The 17,636-nt window shown below is 46.3% G+C and overlaps 1 protein-coding gene across 3 annotated transcripts in view; it reads left to right on the top strand.

The window, feature by feature from the left end:
* The window catches only part of kdm4b (lysine (K)-specific demethylase 4B), a 555,684-nt gene that overhangs the window by 455,547 nt on the left and 82,501 nt on the right, over positions 1 to 17,636 (top strand). The window lies entirely within an intron of this gene.

The following is a 17,636-nucleotide window of genomic DNA, read 5'->3' as shown; positions in this document are numbered from 1 at the left end:
AGGAACAATTGAACAAGGAGATAGCAGTTGACGTTGGTTAGACTGTGGCTTCTGCACTCAGTGCTCAGAGTTCAGATAGGAAGGGGTGAGGCCATGGAGGGATTTTAATATGGGGATGAGAATTTTAAAATCAAGGTGTTAGTGGATAATGTAACCCCTAATTTATTTTTTGGTGCGCGGTCCCTTTAACTGGTTGTGCGGCCCATTCAGAATTTAGAGCATGCGCAAAATCTCCCATTCAAAAGCCAGCAAGCGGCCTGCACTTACAACGTTGTCGGTGGACCATGTGCCAGTGTAGGTCAATGACCACAGGGGTGATGGGTGAATGGGAGGTGTTGCGTGTTAGGATACGTGCAGCAGAGTTTTGGATGAGTCACCGAGGCTAGAAGATGGGAGGCTGGCCAGGAGAACATTGGAATAGTGAAGTCCAGCAAATAACACGCAAATGTAATGTTATGCATGGTGTAGAACCAATACAAGTTTTAATGTTCCTTCTAATTGTGTTTGGCTCTGTGCGGCCCCTTTAAGGGACTCCACAGGCCATTCAAAATACCATGCATGTGTGTTTTTTTCTGCTGAAAAGCCGGCTGCATGGATTCCCTGGAGTGCTCTGTGACCGCACAGCTTACAGGGAACGTTGCGCAGAATACGCTCCAATTTTTAAAAATGCATTTATTTGTTGCCTATCCCCAGTTGCCCTTGAGATGGTGGTCGTGAGCTTCCTTCTTCAACTGCAGCGGTCTGGGGATGGTGGTCGGGGAAGATAGGAGAGGGAGAACGTGATGTAGGTGTAAAAGGGGATGGAGGTGGAAGAAGCTGATCCAGGCCTGATGGAGGGTGGGAGCAGGTGCTCTATCTTCATCATCTTATCCCTTCCCCACCACCTCCCTTTAGAACTAGATCAGGTTCTTCCACCCCAGCCCCCACTGTTCTCACCATGCTTTCCCCTCCCCCCAACAAGTTCCTGACTGTGTCTCCCGAATTCCTGACCTCCCCCGCACTGTCCCACCTTCTGACTTTCCCTCCCCCCTCCCCCTCATAGCTCCAGACCACCCTCTCTCTTCCCCCCCCCCCCCCCCAATGTCCTTACCTTCTCCCCTCTATGATCTCCTCTCCCCTCTTACCCCCCCCACTTCGATCTCTCTCTTACCCCACTTCAATTCCCTCTCCTCCCCCCCCACTTCGATCCCCTCTCCTCCCCCCCCACTTCGATCCCCTCTGCCCCCCCCCTCAACTTCGATCCCCTCTGCCCCCCCCCCCGACTTTGATCCCCTCTGCCCCCCCCTCCCACTTCGATCCCCTCTGCCCCCCCACCCCACTTCGATCCCCTCTGCTTTCCCCCTCCACTTCAATCCCCTCTGCCCCCCCACCCCACTTCAATCCCCTCTGCTTTCCCCCTCCACTTCGATCCCCTCTGCCCCCCCCACTTCGATCCCCTCTGCCCCCCCCCACTTCGATCCCCTCTGCCCCCCCCCACTTCGATCCCCTCTGCCCCCCCCCACTTCGATCCCCTCTGCCCCCCCCCACTTCGATCCCCTCTGCCCCCCCCCACTTCGATCCCCTCTGCCCCCCCCCCACTTCGATCCCCTCTGCCCCCCCCCCACTTCGATCCCCTCTGACCCCCCCCACTTCGATCCCCTCTGACCCCCCCCACTTCGATCCCCTCTGCCCCCCCCCCCCACTTCGATCCCCTCTGCCCCCCCCCCACTTCGATCCCCTCTGCCCCCCCCACTTCGATCCCCTCTGCCCCCCCCACTTCGATCCCCTCTGCCCCCCCCACTTCGATCCCCTCTGCCCCCCCCACTTCGATCCCCTCTGCCCCCCCCCACTTCGATCCCCTCTGCCCCCCCCCACTTCGATCCCCTCTGCCCCCCCACTTCGATCCCCTCTGCCCCCCCCACTTCGATCCCCACTGCTTTCCCCCCCCACGTCCATCTCCTCTCCTGCTCCCCCCCAACTTCCATCCGCTCTTCCCCTCTTCTTTTCTCCTCCCCCCCCCCAACCCCTTCCATACCCTCTCCCTCCCCCCCTTCCATACCCTCTCCTTTCCGCTCTCTTCCCCCCGCTTCCATATCCCCTCTCGCTCTCTCTCGCTCTCTCTCTCGCGCTCTCCCTCTCGCTCGCTCTCTCTCGCGCTCTCTCTCGCTCTCTCTCTCGCTCTCTCTCTCGCTCTCTCTCTCGCTCTCTCTCTCGCTCTCTCTCTCGCTCTCTCTCGCTCTCTCTCTCGCTCTCTCTCTCGCTCTCTCTCTCGCTCTCTCTCTCGCTCTCTCTCTCGCTCTCTCTCTTTTCCCCTCCCTCTCTCTTTTCCCCTCCCCCCCTTCCATACCCTCTCCCCTCTCTCTCCCTTCCACACCCTCTCCTCTCTTTCCCCCCTCGATCTCCTCTCCTCTCTCTCCCCCCCCGCCCCGATCCCCCTCTCTCTCTCTCTCTCTCTCTCTCTCTCTCTCTCTCTCTCTCTCTCTCTCTCTCTCTCTCTCTCTCTCTCTAACCCCCCTGCCCACTCTGCCCCCCCCCCAACCCGCCGATCCCCTCTGCACGGGGCTGAGGAAAGCGTGGAGCTGCGGATTGAGTGAGCATGCACGACAGGATCCAATGTGCAGTGCCAAACGTGCGCACATACGCAGCGGGAGTTGAAAATACCATGCAAATAATCTCTCACATTTTAGTGAAAATATAGTCTTATAACATTATAACAAAAGAGCACTTAAACAACAAAATGTCAATTCATATTTAACACAAACCAAGGGTGAACCTGTTGGTATTTGAGAATTGTAGACTAGTCAGAGGAACTATTGAATAGAGGAATCAGACCTCCCTAACCTGGTCTTGTGCTTTTCCTACAGACCAATTTTGTGGAGCGCCATTTTCAGCACTCTGAAATTCTACAGGCCCACCCACACCCACTCAAGTGCAGATGGGGCGTAGGTAGAGATACAGCAAGTGCAATGTTGGCCTTTATTGCAAGGAGGATAGAGTATAAAAGCAGAGAAGACTTGCTAAAATTGTACAGGTTATTGGTGAGGCCTGCATACAGTTTTGGTCTCTGTATTTAAGAAGGATATACTTGCATTGGAGGCTGTTCAGAGAAGGTTCATCAGGTTGATTTTGGAGATAAGGAGGTTGATTTATAGGTTGAGACTATATACACATTGGAGTTCAGGAGAATGAGAGGTTATCTTATCAAAACATATAAGATAATGAGGGGGCTCGACGGGGTGGATGCAGAGAGGATATTTCCACTCATAGGGGAAACTAAAACTAGGGGACATAGTATCAGAATAAGGGGCCGCCTATTTAAAACTGAGATGAGGAGGAATTTCTTCTGAGGTTTATAAATCTATGGAATTCTCATTCTCTGCCCAGAGAGCTGTGGAGGCTGGGTCATTGAATGTATTTAAGGTGGAGATAGACTGATTTTTGGGTGATAAGGGAGTAAAGGGTTATGGGGAGCGGGCAGGGAAGTGGAACTGAGTCCATGATCAGATCAGCCATGATCATATTGAATGGCGGAGCAGGCTCGAGGGGCCAAATGTCCTACTCCTGCTCCTATTATGTTCTAAGAAAATAAGGAAAGTGGAGATAATCATTTTGTAATCATAAATTGGAATTTTAAAAGTATTTGTCATGATTGACGAGGGATATTAGTAGTAGGCACGGACATTTTTACACTTCTATCACCGAGAGTCAGCAACGCACTGACGGGTCAGATGTAATGTGATTAGTTTCAGAGTAAAGTTCTTGCGTGACCAATGTGCCCCATGTCTCAGAAAAACACCCTCTGCTACACCAATTTGTGTCTTTCTATTTCTATCACCAGCAATCCTTACAGTATGTCTGAATGCGATTGCCAGCTTAGTGCTAGCTTCTGGTAAATTGCAGGCAGGTTTTTGATGTGGATCTGGGCTTAATAGCAATAAGTTGAGACTGCACAAACTCATTTTTACCCGATACAGTTTTTCACAATTGAGCGAGTGAGTGTGTGGAGTGCAAGAAGAAAGCTTTTTTTAAAAATTGGCTGCAGATCCCCACAGCTTAAAGCCCAAGTGGACAGTGTATTAAAGTGCAGAAAGAAAAAGTGGCCTTTCTTCACTGGAACCGAGAAGGTTAAGGGATGACATGATGGAGGTCTTCAAGTTTATGAAAGATTATAATAAGATAAATAGTAAAAGATTGTTTCCACTGGTCAGTGAGGCAGTAATGGCAAAAACCTAAGATAGTTACAACAAGATTTAAAGGGAAAGTTAAAAACATTGTCACCACATAGAGCGTGGATAAAATGTGTAATTCTGTCACTGTTGGTGCAGCAGAGCTCAGAAATATCTTCTTTTAAAGAATTGAATATTTGCTTGAAAAAGAATGTTAGAGGTTATGGGGAATGAGCGGAGAGACAGATTAAACTGTGGCTCTTGGTGAAAAACTCTGAAAGACCTGATGGGCGGTTTGTTTCTGAGCTACAACGATTTATGAAAAGTTGCATCAATAGATTTAATTGGATCGTGGTTCCATGCCTTTGTATAGTTCTTTCTTCCAATGTTCTCCACTTTGCTCCTGAAAGCAGTGACTTGTGCTGGGGTACAATTCCTTGGGCAGCAGCCCTTGGTATCTCACCTGAATGGTCCTAGACAGTGTCAGCAGCTATGCTGGCCTCTTAGCGATGCGAAGCACACTTTCCATCAAGAATCACTGGATGGCGATCATTCGTGGGGAACTGGGCTGATTTTCTTTTTGCCTACTTACCCCAGGGAAGCTGAGTCCAATTCTATCAGCCCAAATGCTGGCCTGCTTCAGATCTGCTAACTCCATTTACGCAGGGACCAGTGAAGGCACCTTCAAGTCTGTGTACCCACTGAGCCATCAATTGTTTTTTTTATATAAAGATTTCCACAATTTCTAGGAAATCAACTAGCGGAAAGGTTAGGCGGTTGTACTGCAGTCTGCAAGATACAAAGCACCAACGATGGTAATTTAAATACAATTTGCTGCAACTCTAACTATGGGACAAAATCAATGATTGCATTCAAGTGTTTGTAGGCTGCATTAGTAGTGATGTCTGCGTAATAAGTATGCAGCAATCCAGCACATCAGTTATCCTGAAGGTCCTCGCAAGTAACTTTTTATGGATTACCTTTCAAAACAGCACCAAAACGGTAACATAGAAAAAGGAGTAGCTATTCAGCCCCACAAGCTTATTCTTCCATTCAGTTAGATAATGGCTGATCTGTACCTCAAATCCATTTACATACCTTTTCTCCATAACCTTTGATACCCTTACCCAACACAAATGCTGTTGATCTCACTATATTAATGCACAAGGTAATGATAACTGCTTGTGAAACACAAAACATTGTTTAAAACTAATTTGTCTCTAGTCGGGAGTTCACAATTGCAAACATAAGGGACTTTCTCTCATCAAACTCTTAGTTCATTTCAGGCAAGCTGCAATCTGTGTCTGCCGACGCTGTACCATGAATTAGATTTAGCACCTCAAAGATGCCGCTGGATTTAATCAATGATTTCTAATATCAAGTACTTTATAGTACAAATCCTTTAATTAGTTTGGAGGTACTAAATGTACATGGGTTTCTTTTCAGAATGTATGAATTTTTTTAATCTTCAGACCTCCATCAGCTAATCAATACTTCCTGATTTACCTTTGTCATTCTTGTTACACTTGGTGTGGACCTTAGCCCTTTGCATAGGTTTCTCAGTGGGGAATGAATATATGCCCGTCTTCAAATCATTCTTTTGTCTGCTACAATAACAGCAATTAAGCTGTATTGATGCTGTCTTTTTCATGTGCAACCAGAATAGATTTTACTGTCTGGTGATCAAAGTTGAAGAAAAAAAAGAAAGATTGCATTTATATAGCTCCTTTCATAACCACCAGATGTCTCAAAGCGCTTTACAGCCAATGAAGTACTTTTTTTGGAGTGTAATCACTGTTGTAATATAGGAAACGCAGCAGCCAATTTGCGCACAGCAAACTCCCACAAACAGCAATGCAGATCATTTAATTTTGTTATGTTAATTGAGGGATAAATATTGGCCAGGACACCGGGGATAACTCCCCGGCTCCTCTTCAAAATAGTGACATGGGGTCTTTTACGTCCACCTGAGAGGGTAGACGGGGCCTCGGTTTAACATCTCATCCAAAAGACTGCAACTCCCAACAGTGCAGCACTCCCTCAGTACTGCACCAGAGTGTCAACCTAGATTTATGTGCTAAAGTTTCTGGAGTGGGACTTGAACCCACAACCTTCAGACTCAGACGAGTGTGTTACCCACTGAGCCACAGCTGACAATTCCAAAAATACACTATGGTTGTAGGAGAAGATGTGAGTGTTGCTGACGTAACTAATCCTAATATATCTCTGTGTAGGTGGGAGACGGTGGTCTGAACCCTTAATAGATTTTTGCTTTTTACTTAAAAAAAAAGAGATTTTAAAGGATTTTTTTTGAACTCCAGAAAAACGCAGTGTCCAGCAGACATTGATGAATTGCCAGAGTATGATTCCATGGTGAGTGGCTGTCCTCTGGTACATGACAAAGTGACCATTATTCATGCATGAACCTCGCCAATCAGCATCTTTAGGCTATCCGACTGGGGGAGGAGGGCATCATAACAGAGTCCAATTCTGTCTGCATCCCCATGCATTTCCAGTAACGGTCGCTGTCGAGGTCATGAGGGCAATCCAGGGATGCTGTGGTCAGTTGTAGCGCTCCGACAGGCACACAGTGCACACAGGCACACAAAAGGGTAACTCAGCACAAACTGTGAATTGCACTGTGAATCCTGGCCTGTGTAGCTCAGAAATTGAGACTTCGCCCTCGGAACATCCGCTTTGTTCAAAGCAGAAAGCATTGTTTCTACGGAGTTGTATATTTGCAAATCCCCCCCAAAAAATCAGCCAACATCTTGACTGAAGATACAAAGCACCGACAATGGTACTCGGCTCCCCTGGGTTAAGTGGGCAAAAAAAAAAATCAGCCCAGCTCCCCACTAATAACTCGAGAAGCTAAAATTGGCAGATTTGCCTCGCTTGGTGCTGGACCTATGGGGATGCCGGATTTTGGTAGACGAGCTTTACTTATTTTACTGCACATCTCGTTGTTGGAAAGAACAGATGTTAATGAATGTGTGGGGAATTTTTGATGATGTAAAAATAGAAAGTTAAATAAAGTTGACTTTACATGGCTCAGCAGCAGAACGGAGCATTTAACCACTCACCGCCTGGCAAACGTACCTCTAATATCAATCTGATCCACAGCACCTGGTACCCGCATTTCAGGGAATCTGAAATGTCTGTCTGTACTTGTGTATTCTGGGCCTCGCAAGCCATTTTTCTTCCTCGACTGTTTAACTTAGGTACTGGGACTCCAAACATGTTTTTGATTATTTCAAAAAAAGGATATTTGTACAAATTGAAAGCGTATCACCCCAAATTAAGGGGAGTACACAGATGTTGGGAGTAGACTAAAGTTCAGGGAGGCTGTCGAGTTTAATAAATTATGAAACATTTTTCTTTTTATATCCCCCTTGCCTCAGACACTTATGGTGGAGGTTTGATGCCCCATCAGTGTTCTGCTCCTCTTGGGGATTAATGGCCCCAAGTTTCCACATGATTTGCTCCTGATTTTTAGGAGCAACTGGTGTAGAACGGAGTATCTTAGAAATCAGAATTCTCCACATTTAGTTTGCTCCAGTTCTAGTCAGGTAGAACAGTTTCACTTTGGAACAAAAAATTTTTTTTCAAAAGGGGGCATGTCCGGCCACTTACGCCTGAGTCCAAAGTTTCGTGAGTGAAAACTTACTCCAAACTAACTTAGAATGGAGTAAGTGAAGATTTTTGTACGCTCGAAAAAACCTTGTCTACACTTTAGAAAATCAGGCGTAGGTTACAAATTAGGCGTAGGGAATGAGGTGGGATGGGGGGGGGGGGGGAAGGGAAGTCATTAAATTCTACAATCAATCCTTAGTTATACTTATACAAATATTATACAAATAAATCCAACCTGAATAAAAATTTATAAGCAAAGAAAAGATTAAATAAACCATGTTCCTACCTGTGTGAAACAGCAGCAGCCTTCGAGCTGCTGTGCTTCAGGCAGGCCTTTCATGTTGGAGACAGGCAGCGGTGTGGCGTCAGTGTCTCGACGGCAGCGGCAGCAAGCTTCGAGGTGAGCTGCAGTGCTTGAGGCAGGCCTTCATTCTCTTCATGGCTGGCCGCGAAGAAGCAGCACCGGACGGACCCAAGGCCATTCGGCCATGAGATATCAGCGGCGTTAGTGGCTGGCCGGCAGCCGAAGAATCAGCGGACCGATGTGAGGCCATTCGGCCATGAGATAGCAGCGGCGTCAGTGACTGGCTGGCAGCCAAAGAATCAACGGAGGACACACGCAGCTCATTAAGGTTCTTGAGGCCATTCGGCCACGCTTTAGGGGTGGCGTCAGTGGCTGGCCGGCAGCCAAAGAATCAGCAGCGGACGGACGTGAGGCCATTCGGCCATAGGATATCAGCGGCGTCAGTGGCTGGCCGGCAGCCGAAGATACAGCAGCAGCCTTCGAGCTGTGAGGGGGACTGAGGCCATTTGGACAGGGAAAGGCGGCCATATCGACAGTTTTATATTTAAATTTGCAGAATGGGTGCTGCATTGTCAACACCACGTATTATTGCAAAGTTGAATTGGCGCTCTTATTTCTCCAAACACACAGTCCTTAATTTGCATGCACCAATGCAGCACCGGTTCTGCAAGTTTAGCAGTGAAAAGCTGAACTCACTGATTTCAGCAGGTGATTTATTCAGCAGTGCTGCTAAAAGCACTCCCTCACACACAGAAATATCAAAAAAAATTAAATTACAAGCCTTTGCAGGGGTCCAAGAAACAAATCTTCACTTTTTCTGCAGTATTTTTAAAAATGGCCGAGTGCCAATGTTTGTGTGAGACTGCGCGCACGCTCCAACGCGCACGCGCAGGGTTGCCGGCACCATGAAGGCTAATTTAAATTGTACCCGCCCCTTGCTGCTTAGAAAATCGGCGCGAGTGTTAGGCTCTGCCCCCTGCTGCGAAGAGCGCGCCGCGACAAGCAGACATCGAGCTCCAAGGAGCTCGAGAATATCAGATTTTTTTTTAGGCGCAGTTTTCGCAGCGAAAAACAGGCGCCCAGCTCGGAGGTGCGCCGTTTTCGCCGCGGGACGAAACTTGGGGCCTATACACTGCAGTACAAAAAGAGCCAGTTTGAGGAGACAGTCTTACAAGTAGATAACTGCTTCATTTCTCACTCAAGAAATGGATGGCTGAAGATTTGTAAATAAAAACTGACTAAATACAATCTGGATAATTCAGATTATAGTTACAGCCGATATTTTAATATACTTTGAAGGAGATCAGTGAAGCCTAAATATAGAAAGTAACATTACCAACCTGATTAGTTTGGTACTTCATTGTTCAGAATGAAATGTAAACTTGTAAAAGGCACTGTACAGAATACATGAGAACAAACCTCAATAAAGTTCTTAGTGCAAAAATGATTTATTTTATAAACTTTTGAGTCTTCTGGTTTTACCTCCTGATTCCTGCAAGTACAGTTGGTTCTGAACTATTACTGATTATAACAGAGGATTAACAATTTACGATATTTTAAACCTACACTTCAAGTAGATGGATGCTAAGGGAGTAGTTGCTGGTGGGTATGTGATTGTTTCATACTCAACCAGCCAACAGCACAACTGCACATTATACCTTTAAACTCGAAGAATTTCAGACATGGATGATATGCAAGTAGTTATCATTCTGTCACCAGTGTTGCAAACTAAAAGAGGAGATGAATTTATAAGTTTCACAGAAAATGCTGGAACTACTCAGTGGGTCTCCACCCAAAAAGCTAAGCTCTCTTGTCTCTTCAGATGCTGGCAAATCTGCTGTTAATTTATAGCATTTACAGTTTTTCTTTTTAGCATTGAAGTATATTGCCTTCAGTTCAATTTTGCATCCAAACTACAGTATTGGTACCAATACACTAATTGATCCTTGTCACAGCACTGAGTACTACTTGTATCTGAGTTATGTTCTTCGCAGTTCTTATTTGACACCATCATCATCTTTTGTATTTGCAAAGTAAATCAAATGTCTGTCTAAGTCAGATATCCAGGCCAAAGCTTCCCGTGCAATAGCGTGGATATCTTGTAAGCTGCCTGCGAATTCCCTCTGAGGGCAGTGCTCAATGATGTGCTCCAGGGTCTGATTAAGAGCTCCACAGTTGCATGATGGGGATGCTTTAATCTTCCATTTGTGGAGAAGGTGGCAGCATTTACCATGACTAGTTTTGAGGCAGTTGATGGTTGTCCACTGTTTGCGAGGAAGGTTTGATCCTCTATAAGGAATCCATTCCGTATGTTGCAGTTCTTCCAAGCATTTCGCCATCGGTCATCAAGGCTGAGGAGAGATTGCCGATAGGCTTCGGCAACATTCAAAATGGCCTTCTAGATTGGAGATGGGGTGTGTTGGTAATGACAGCCTTCCCACAGCCCACCATGTTACGTGACCTTAGGTCACAACTAATGTCATCTCAAAGGACACTGAACTTGTGGTTATATCGACGTCCCGGTGAGAGTAGCAAATCAAGCAATTTGACTTAATGTGTTGGTGCCTCACTATCAGAATCCTTATTTTAAACAACTGAAAAGAATCACAATAAATGTTCAGAACCTTTTTAACCTGCAGATGTTCAAGAACACAAAAGAGTAAGCTTTTTAAACAGCAAGTACGCCAATACACCAACCGAGAGCTGGCTCGGAGGAGTTACTGGGCCCAAGTTTCCACATGATTTGCGCCTGATTTTTAGGAGCAACTGGTGGAGAACGGACTATCTTAGAATTTGCAATTCTCCACTTTTTTTTCTGCAGTTCTAGTCAGGTAGAACAGTTCTACTTTGGAACAGAATTTTTTCTTCAAAAGGGGGCGTGTCCGGCCACTGACGCCTGATTTGAAAGTTTCCACAGTGAAAATGTACTCCAAACTAAAGTAGAATGGAGCAAGTGAAGATTTTTATAGAACTGAAAAAACCTGTTCTACACATTAAAAAATCAGGCGCAGGTTACAAATCAGGCGTCCAGAACGAGGTGGGGGTGGGGGGGGGGGGGGGAGGGAACTCATTAAATTCTATAATAAATCCTTATTTATACTTCTACAAATATTATACAAATAAATCCAACCTGAATAAACATTTATAAGCAAAGAAAAGATTAAATAAACCATCTTCCTACCTGTGTGAAAGTGCTTCAGCCAGGAAGAATGGTGCAGCAAGCCTCACAAAACGAGGGAGCCGACTGAACGCAGGGGGGGAGGGAGCCGACCGAACGCGGGCCGGGGGGGGGGAGGGGAGGAGGAGGGACCGACCGAACGCGTGGAGGGGAGGGGAGGGGAGAGGAGGAGGAGGGAGCCGACCGAACGTGGGCCGGGAGGGGGGGGTGGGGGCGGGGAGGAGGGAGCCGACCGAACGCGGGCCGGAGGAGGAGGAGGAGGAGGAGGGGGGGGGAGGGGAGGGGAGGGGAGGGGAGAGGAGGAGGAGGGAGCCGACCGAACGCGGGCCGGGTGGGGGAGGAGGAGGGAGAGGGAGCCGATGGGGGCGGGGGGGGAGGGAGCCGACCAACGCGGGGGGGGTGGGAGGAGGGAGCTGACCGAACGCGGGGGGAGGGGGGAAGGGAATGGAGTCGTTCCAGACGGCTGGCGGGAAAGAGAGAAGGCTGCAGGAAGCCTCAGAAATTGAGGAGCCATTTCCCGACGGCAAAAGGGGGAGGTCGTCGGGAAACGGCTGCCTCAACTTTCTGAGGCTTCCTGCACCCTTCTCACTGCTACAAGAAGCCTCTGTGCTGATGGCAATGTACTTTTATTAAAAAATGTTCAAAAACTAAACAGCTACAAAGAACTACAAAAATGGCCGAGTGCCAATGTTTTTTTCACACTGAGCATGCGCGAACGCTCCAACGCGCACGTGCAGCGTTACCGGCAGGAAAAAAACTAATTTAAATAGTACCCGCCCCCTCCCACTTACAAAATCGGCGCGAGTGTAGGCTCCGCCCCCCTGGGCGCCGCGCCAAGCAGACAAGGAGCTGCAGGACGCTCCAGAATCGCTCGTTTTTTTTTCCGGCGCCGTTTTAGGCGCGAAAAACGGGCGCCCAGCTCGGAGGGGCGCCCGTTTTTTATCATGTGGAAACTTGGGCCCACTGAGCCCAATTGTGCAAGGGAGCTGAATTATCATATACAGTTGTAATTACAAAAAAAAGCACTGAAGCACCTTGTGTTAATGACTTTAGTGATAATTTAGCCTCGCTTAATAATTCCCCAAGCTAGTCCCCAGATGTCATGAGCACTCACTGCTAAAACAAAAATAAAGTTGTTTTTTCTGAAACTGGTTGTTAAAATTGGCTCTAATTTACTTTTAACTGTTTTAAATATTTCATTGTTACAGCCGTGTTGATTTATTCACTCAAAACAATCTGATGTCTGCTTTGGTCTCTGGTTTTGAAACTGCTTGTTGCTGCAGCTATACACCGTTTTTAACAAGTGAAGGATTAGTGGTAAATTATGATGAAGAGGATAATTTTTGTCCTTGCAAACTATCGACTTATCTCCAACCTCCATTTCCTTGCCATGTTACATTTCCCATCTCTGCCTCAAACCATCTGCTGCTGAAGCCCTCAGCCTTGCCTTTGGCATGCTAGACTCGATTACTTCAATGCTCTTGATGATTGGAGGGCAGTACTGCGCGGCGGGACAGGCTGGTGGAGGACCTTTGTCTTACGGATGTTAAGTGTAAGGCCCATGCTTTCATATGCCTCAGTGAATACATTGACTATATCCTGGAGTTCAGCCTCCAAATATGCGCAGACGCAGGCATCGTCCGCGTACTGCAGCTCAGCAACAGAGGTTGGGGTGAAAGAAACATAGAAACATAGAAAATAGGTGCAAGAGTAGGCCAATCGGCCCTTCGAGCCTGCACCGCCATTCAATGAGTTCATGGCTGGAGGTGGCATAGATTAAACAGGTTCCTATTGGTTCTGTAGTTTAGTTCCACTCTAGCGGGGAGCTTGTTGACTGTGAGGTGGAGCATCGCGGCGAGGAAGATTGAGAAGAGGGTTGGAGCGATGACGCAGTCCTGTTTGACCCCGGTCCGGATGTGAATTGGGTCAAGATTCACGGCGTGGCCCTCGACAACGTGGACCATTTCCCATATCTCGAGAGCCTCTTATCAACAAAGACAGACATTGATGCGGAGATTCAACATTGCCTCCAGTGCGCCAGTGCAGCCTTCGGGCGTCTGAGGAAAAGAGTGTTTGAAGACCAGACCCTCAAATCTACCACCAAGCTCATGGTCTACAGGACTGTAGTAATACTCACCCTCCTGTATGGATCTGAGGCATGGGTGATGTATAGAAGGCACCTCAAGTCACTGGAGATATATCACCAATGATGTCTCCGCAAGATCCTGAAAATCCCCTGGGAGGACAGGCGCCCAACATCAGTGTCCTCGTCCAGGCTAACATCCCCAGTATTGAAGCACTGACCACACTCGATCAGCTTAGCTGGGTAGGCTACATAGTTCGCATGCCAGATACGAGACTCCCTAAACAAATGCTTTATGCGGATCTCCTTCATGGTAAACGAGCCAAAGGTGGGCAGCGGAAGCATTACAAGGACACCCTCGATAAAGCCTCCCTGATAAAGTGCATCATCACCACTGACACCTGGGAGACCCTGGCCGAAGACCGCCCGAGGTGGAGAAAGTGCATCCGGGAGGGAGCTGAGCTCTTCGAGTCTCAGCGCAAAGAACGTGAAGAGGTCAAGCGCAGACAGTGGAAGGAGCACGCAGCAAACCAGCCCCACCGACCCCTTCCCTCGACGAATGACTGTCCCACCTGTAACAGGGACTGTGGCTCTCATATTGAACTGTTCAGCCACCAAAGAACTCACTTTGGGAGTGGAAGCAAGTCTTCCTCGATTCCGAGGGACTGCCTATGATGATGATGACTTCAATGCTATCCTGGTTGGCCTCCCATCTTCCACCCTCTGTTAACCTCAGCTCATCCAAAACTCTGCTTGGTGTATTGTCTGCTGCACCAAGTCCAGTTCGCCCTACACCTTCCTCCTCACTGATACACCTTAGCTCCCGTTCCTCAGCGCCTTGGATCTAACATTCTAATTCTCATGTTTAAATCCCTCTATGTCCTCAACCCTCCCTATCTGTAATGTCCTCTAGTGCTATAACCGACCTTGAACTCTCAACTCCTCTTACTCGCCATGTCACATCACCCGCTCCCTTTGACTCACCACTGGTGGTAGTCTTCAGCTGGCTTTGCCCCAGACCCTAGAATTTGCTCTCTAAAGCCCATCCTCTCACCACCACCCTCTCTTGAAACCCATCTTTGACCAACTATTTGATCATCCCTCCTAATCTCTCCATCTTGGATTCAGCTTTTTCCTTGTGCCTTTGTGAAGTGCCTTGGAATATTTTTCTGCATTGAAGGAGCTATACAAAGTGCTGCTTTTATGTAGTCCCATTAAAAGAAAGGTAGCTGCTGCAGCCAGTGAGTGCAGGATGGAAGACAAACACATTTTCCATCTGAAGAAAGTTGACTTGTGCGTGTGGTAGTGCTTGAAAGAAAAATGGGATCCAAATATAGGAAAAGTTAATAAATTTGACTTTCCTATGTCTGTTTGCTTATTTGCTGGAGTTTCTGACTACTCCTTTTTGATTTATTTTATAAATAGAAGTAGTGATATCCAAGCATGAGTCCTTCTATAATTGATGGAAGACCAATTATTGTGCCCATGTAACATCCGCAACAAACTTTTGATTAAAGTGAGATTGGTTTTGAATTGAATTTTGTTCTACATTACCCAAAGACGTATAGAGTTTGACACCTTCAAGTAATTGAAAATGGTCTTTAAATCTGTTTGTATAATGTTGAGACGGTAAAATCTTATTGGAGGGAGGAGAGGCAAGACAAAATACTTGTCGAGTATTTTGTGCAATAGCATTGAAATACATCGAAAATACATTTTATTCTGGTTTACGCCAACCAGTGACTGAATCACTTGGAACTGATGCAGAAAGAATTGGACAGTGGGTGGACAAGTGGTGCATTATCTTAGCAGTGAAAAACCAAGCCAGTAATTGTGTCAAGGAAGATTGACTTTGATGTCGCCTACCCACCTCTTCTCTCTAAAAGCTCTTTAGTTACAAAATATTTAATTCTTTGGCTTCACAACTGTGTCAACCATGCTGGAGCAAATAAGTGCCAAAGCTTGCTGGAAGAACTGGTGATTGGACCTGCTCAATCCCAGATTTCACCACCTGCAACACTGGAGCAACTTGGCTGGCTGTCCTGTACATTAGCATGAGCAAAGCAGCAGCACTAAGTTACTTACATTTAAGCCTGGCCTCTGTGTAAAGTGTGCAAGAGCTCCTTCACTGCACCTCAAAATTACACGTCCCTCCAAAGATGCCAGCAGAGCAGCCTCACGCACTTCTCCTGCCAGTGGGCTATGGGAACTTCCATTTTTTTAAATGTGCTCAACCCACTATTAGGTTCAAATTCCCATGGACTTGTCCTTTGGCTGCAGCCTGTTTTATTTCTGAATGCATTTTTTTTGTATAAGCGCATACAATCCAGAATCCTAAATCATTTCTATGCCATCCATTTTTGACAAAGAACAAAATGCTTGTATTTTCATGGTACTTTATCACATTGTTGAAATATCTCAAAGCTTCACACTACAACGTCTTAAAAGAAGTGGCTGCAGAGATAATGGATACATTGGTTGTAATCTACCAAAATTGCCTGGATTCTGGGCCGGTCCCAGTGGATTGGCAAACGGCAAATGTAACGCCCCTATTTAGAAAAGGAGACCGACAAAAAGCAGGAAACTAAAGACCAGTTAACCTAACATCTGTGGTTGGGAAAATGCTGGAGTCCATTATTAAGGAAACAATAGCGGGACATTTGGAAAAGCAAAATTCAATCAAGCAGTCAGCATGGTTTTATGAAAGGGAAATCATGTTTGACAAATTTGCTGGAGTTCTTTGAGGATGTAATGAGCAGGGTGGATTAGGGGGAACCAGTGGATGTGTATATGGATTTCCAGAAGGCATTTGATAAGGTGCCACATAAAAGGATACTGCACAAGATATAAGTTCATGGGGTTGGGGGTAATATATAAGCATGGATAGAGGATTGGCTAACTAACAGAAAACAGTTGGGATAAATGGGTCATTTTCCGGTTGGCAAACAGTGACTAGTGGGGTGTCGCAGGGATCGGTGCTGGGTCCTCAACTATTTACAATCCAAATGACTTGGCTAAGTGTAATGTAGCCAAGTTTGTTGATACAAAGATGGGTGGGAAAGCAAATTGTGAGGAGGACGCACAAAATCTGCAAAGGGATATAGACAGGCTGAGTGAGTGGGCAAAAATTTGGCAGATGGAGTATAATCTGGGAAAATGTTATCCACTTTGGCAGAAAAAATAGCAAAGCAAATTATAATTTAAATGGAGAAAAATTGCGAAGTGCTTCAGTAGGGACCTGAGAGTCCTTATGCATGAAACACAAAAAGTTAGTATGCAGCTACAGCAATTAATCAGGAAGGCAAATGGAATGTTGGCCTTTATTGCAAGGGGGATAGAGTATAAAAGCAGAGAAGTCCTGCTACAACTGTACAGGGTATTGATGAGCTCACACCTGGAGTACTGCGTACAGTTTTGGTCTCCGTATTTAAGGAAGGACATACTTGCATTGGAGGCTGCTCAGAGAAGGTTCACTAGGTTGATTCCAGAGATGAGGGGGTTGACTTATGAAGACAGATTGAGTAGGTTAGGCCTATACTCATTGCAGTTCAGAAAAATGAGAGGTGATCTTATTGAAACATATAAGATAATGAGGGTATTTCCACTCATAGGGGACATAGTCTCAGAATAAGGGGCTGCCCATTTAAAACAGAAATGAGGAGGAATTTCTTCTCTGAGGGTTGTAAATCTATGGAATTCTCTGCCCCAGAGAGCTGTGGAGGCTGGGTCATTGAATATATTTAAGGCAGAGATGGACAGATTTTTGAGCTGAGGTTAAAGGGTTGTGAGGAGCGTGCAGGGAAGTGGAGCTGAGTCCATGATCAGATCAGCCAAGATCTTATTAAGTGGCGGAGCAGGCACGAGGGGTCAGGAGGCCTACTCCTGCTCCTATTTCTTTTATTAAATTACTTTTGGAATGCAATGGCTGCTGTTATGTAGGCAGATGTGTCAGCCATTCTGCACCAGCATCATCACACAACAGCCATGAGATGAACAAATAGTTATTTAAAAAAAAAATATTGGTTGAGGGAGAAACCATTTCTTCGAATTATGCACTGGGATCACTTGGAAGCGACCTTGATTTAACGTCTCAGCTGAAAGACGGCATTTCCAACAATGCTGTACTTCCTTAGTACTGCACTGGAATGTCAGCCTAGTTTATGAACTGAAGTCCTGGATATTTTAGAAAAATATATGTAGTATTGAAAGTGATAATGCTACTGTACTCTTGAAAGAGTTGTAAATTGTAAATGAATGACTGGCTGCTCTGAAGGGCCATAATGTTAAAAACAG

Source organism: Pristiophorus japonicus, chromosome 18, assembly GCF_044704955.1.
Source record: "Pristiophorus japonicus isolate sPriJap1 chromosome 18, sPriJap1.hap1, whole genome shotgun sequence".
NCBI lineage: Eukaryota > Metazoa > Chordata > Chondrichthyes > Pristiophoridae > Pristiophorus > Pristiophorus japonicus.
This window is presented reverse-complemented; position numbering and strand designations above follow the sequence as displayed.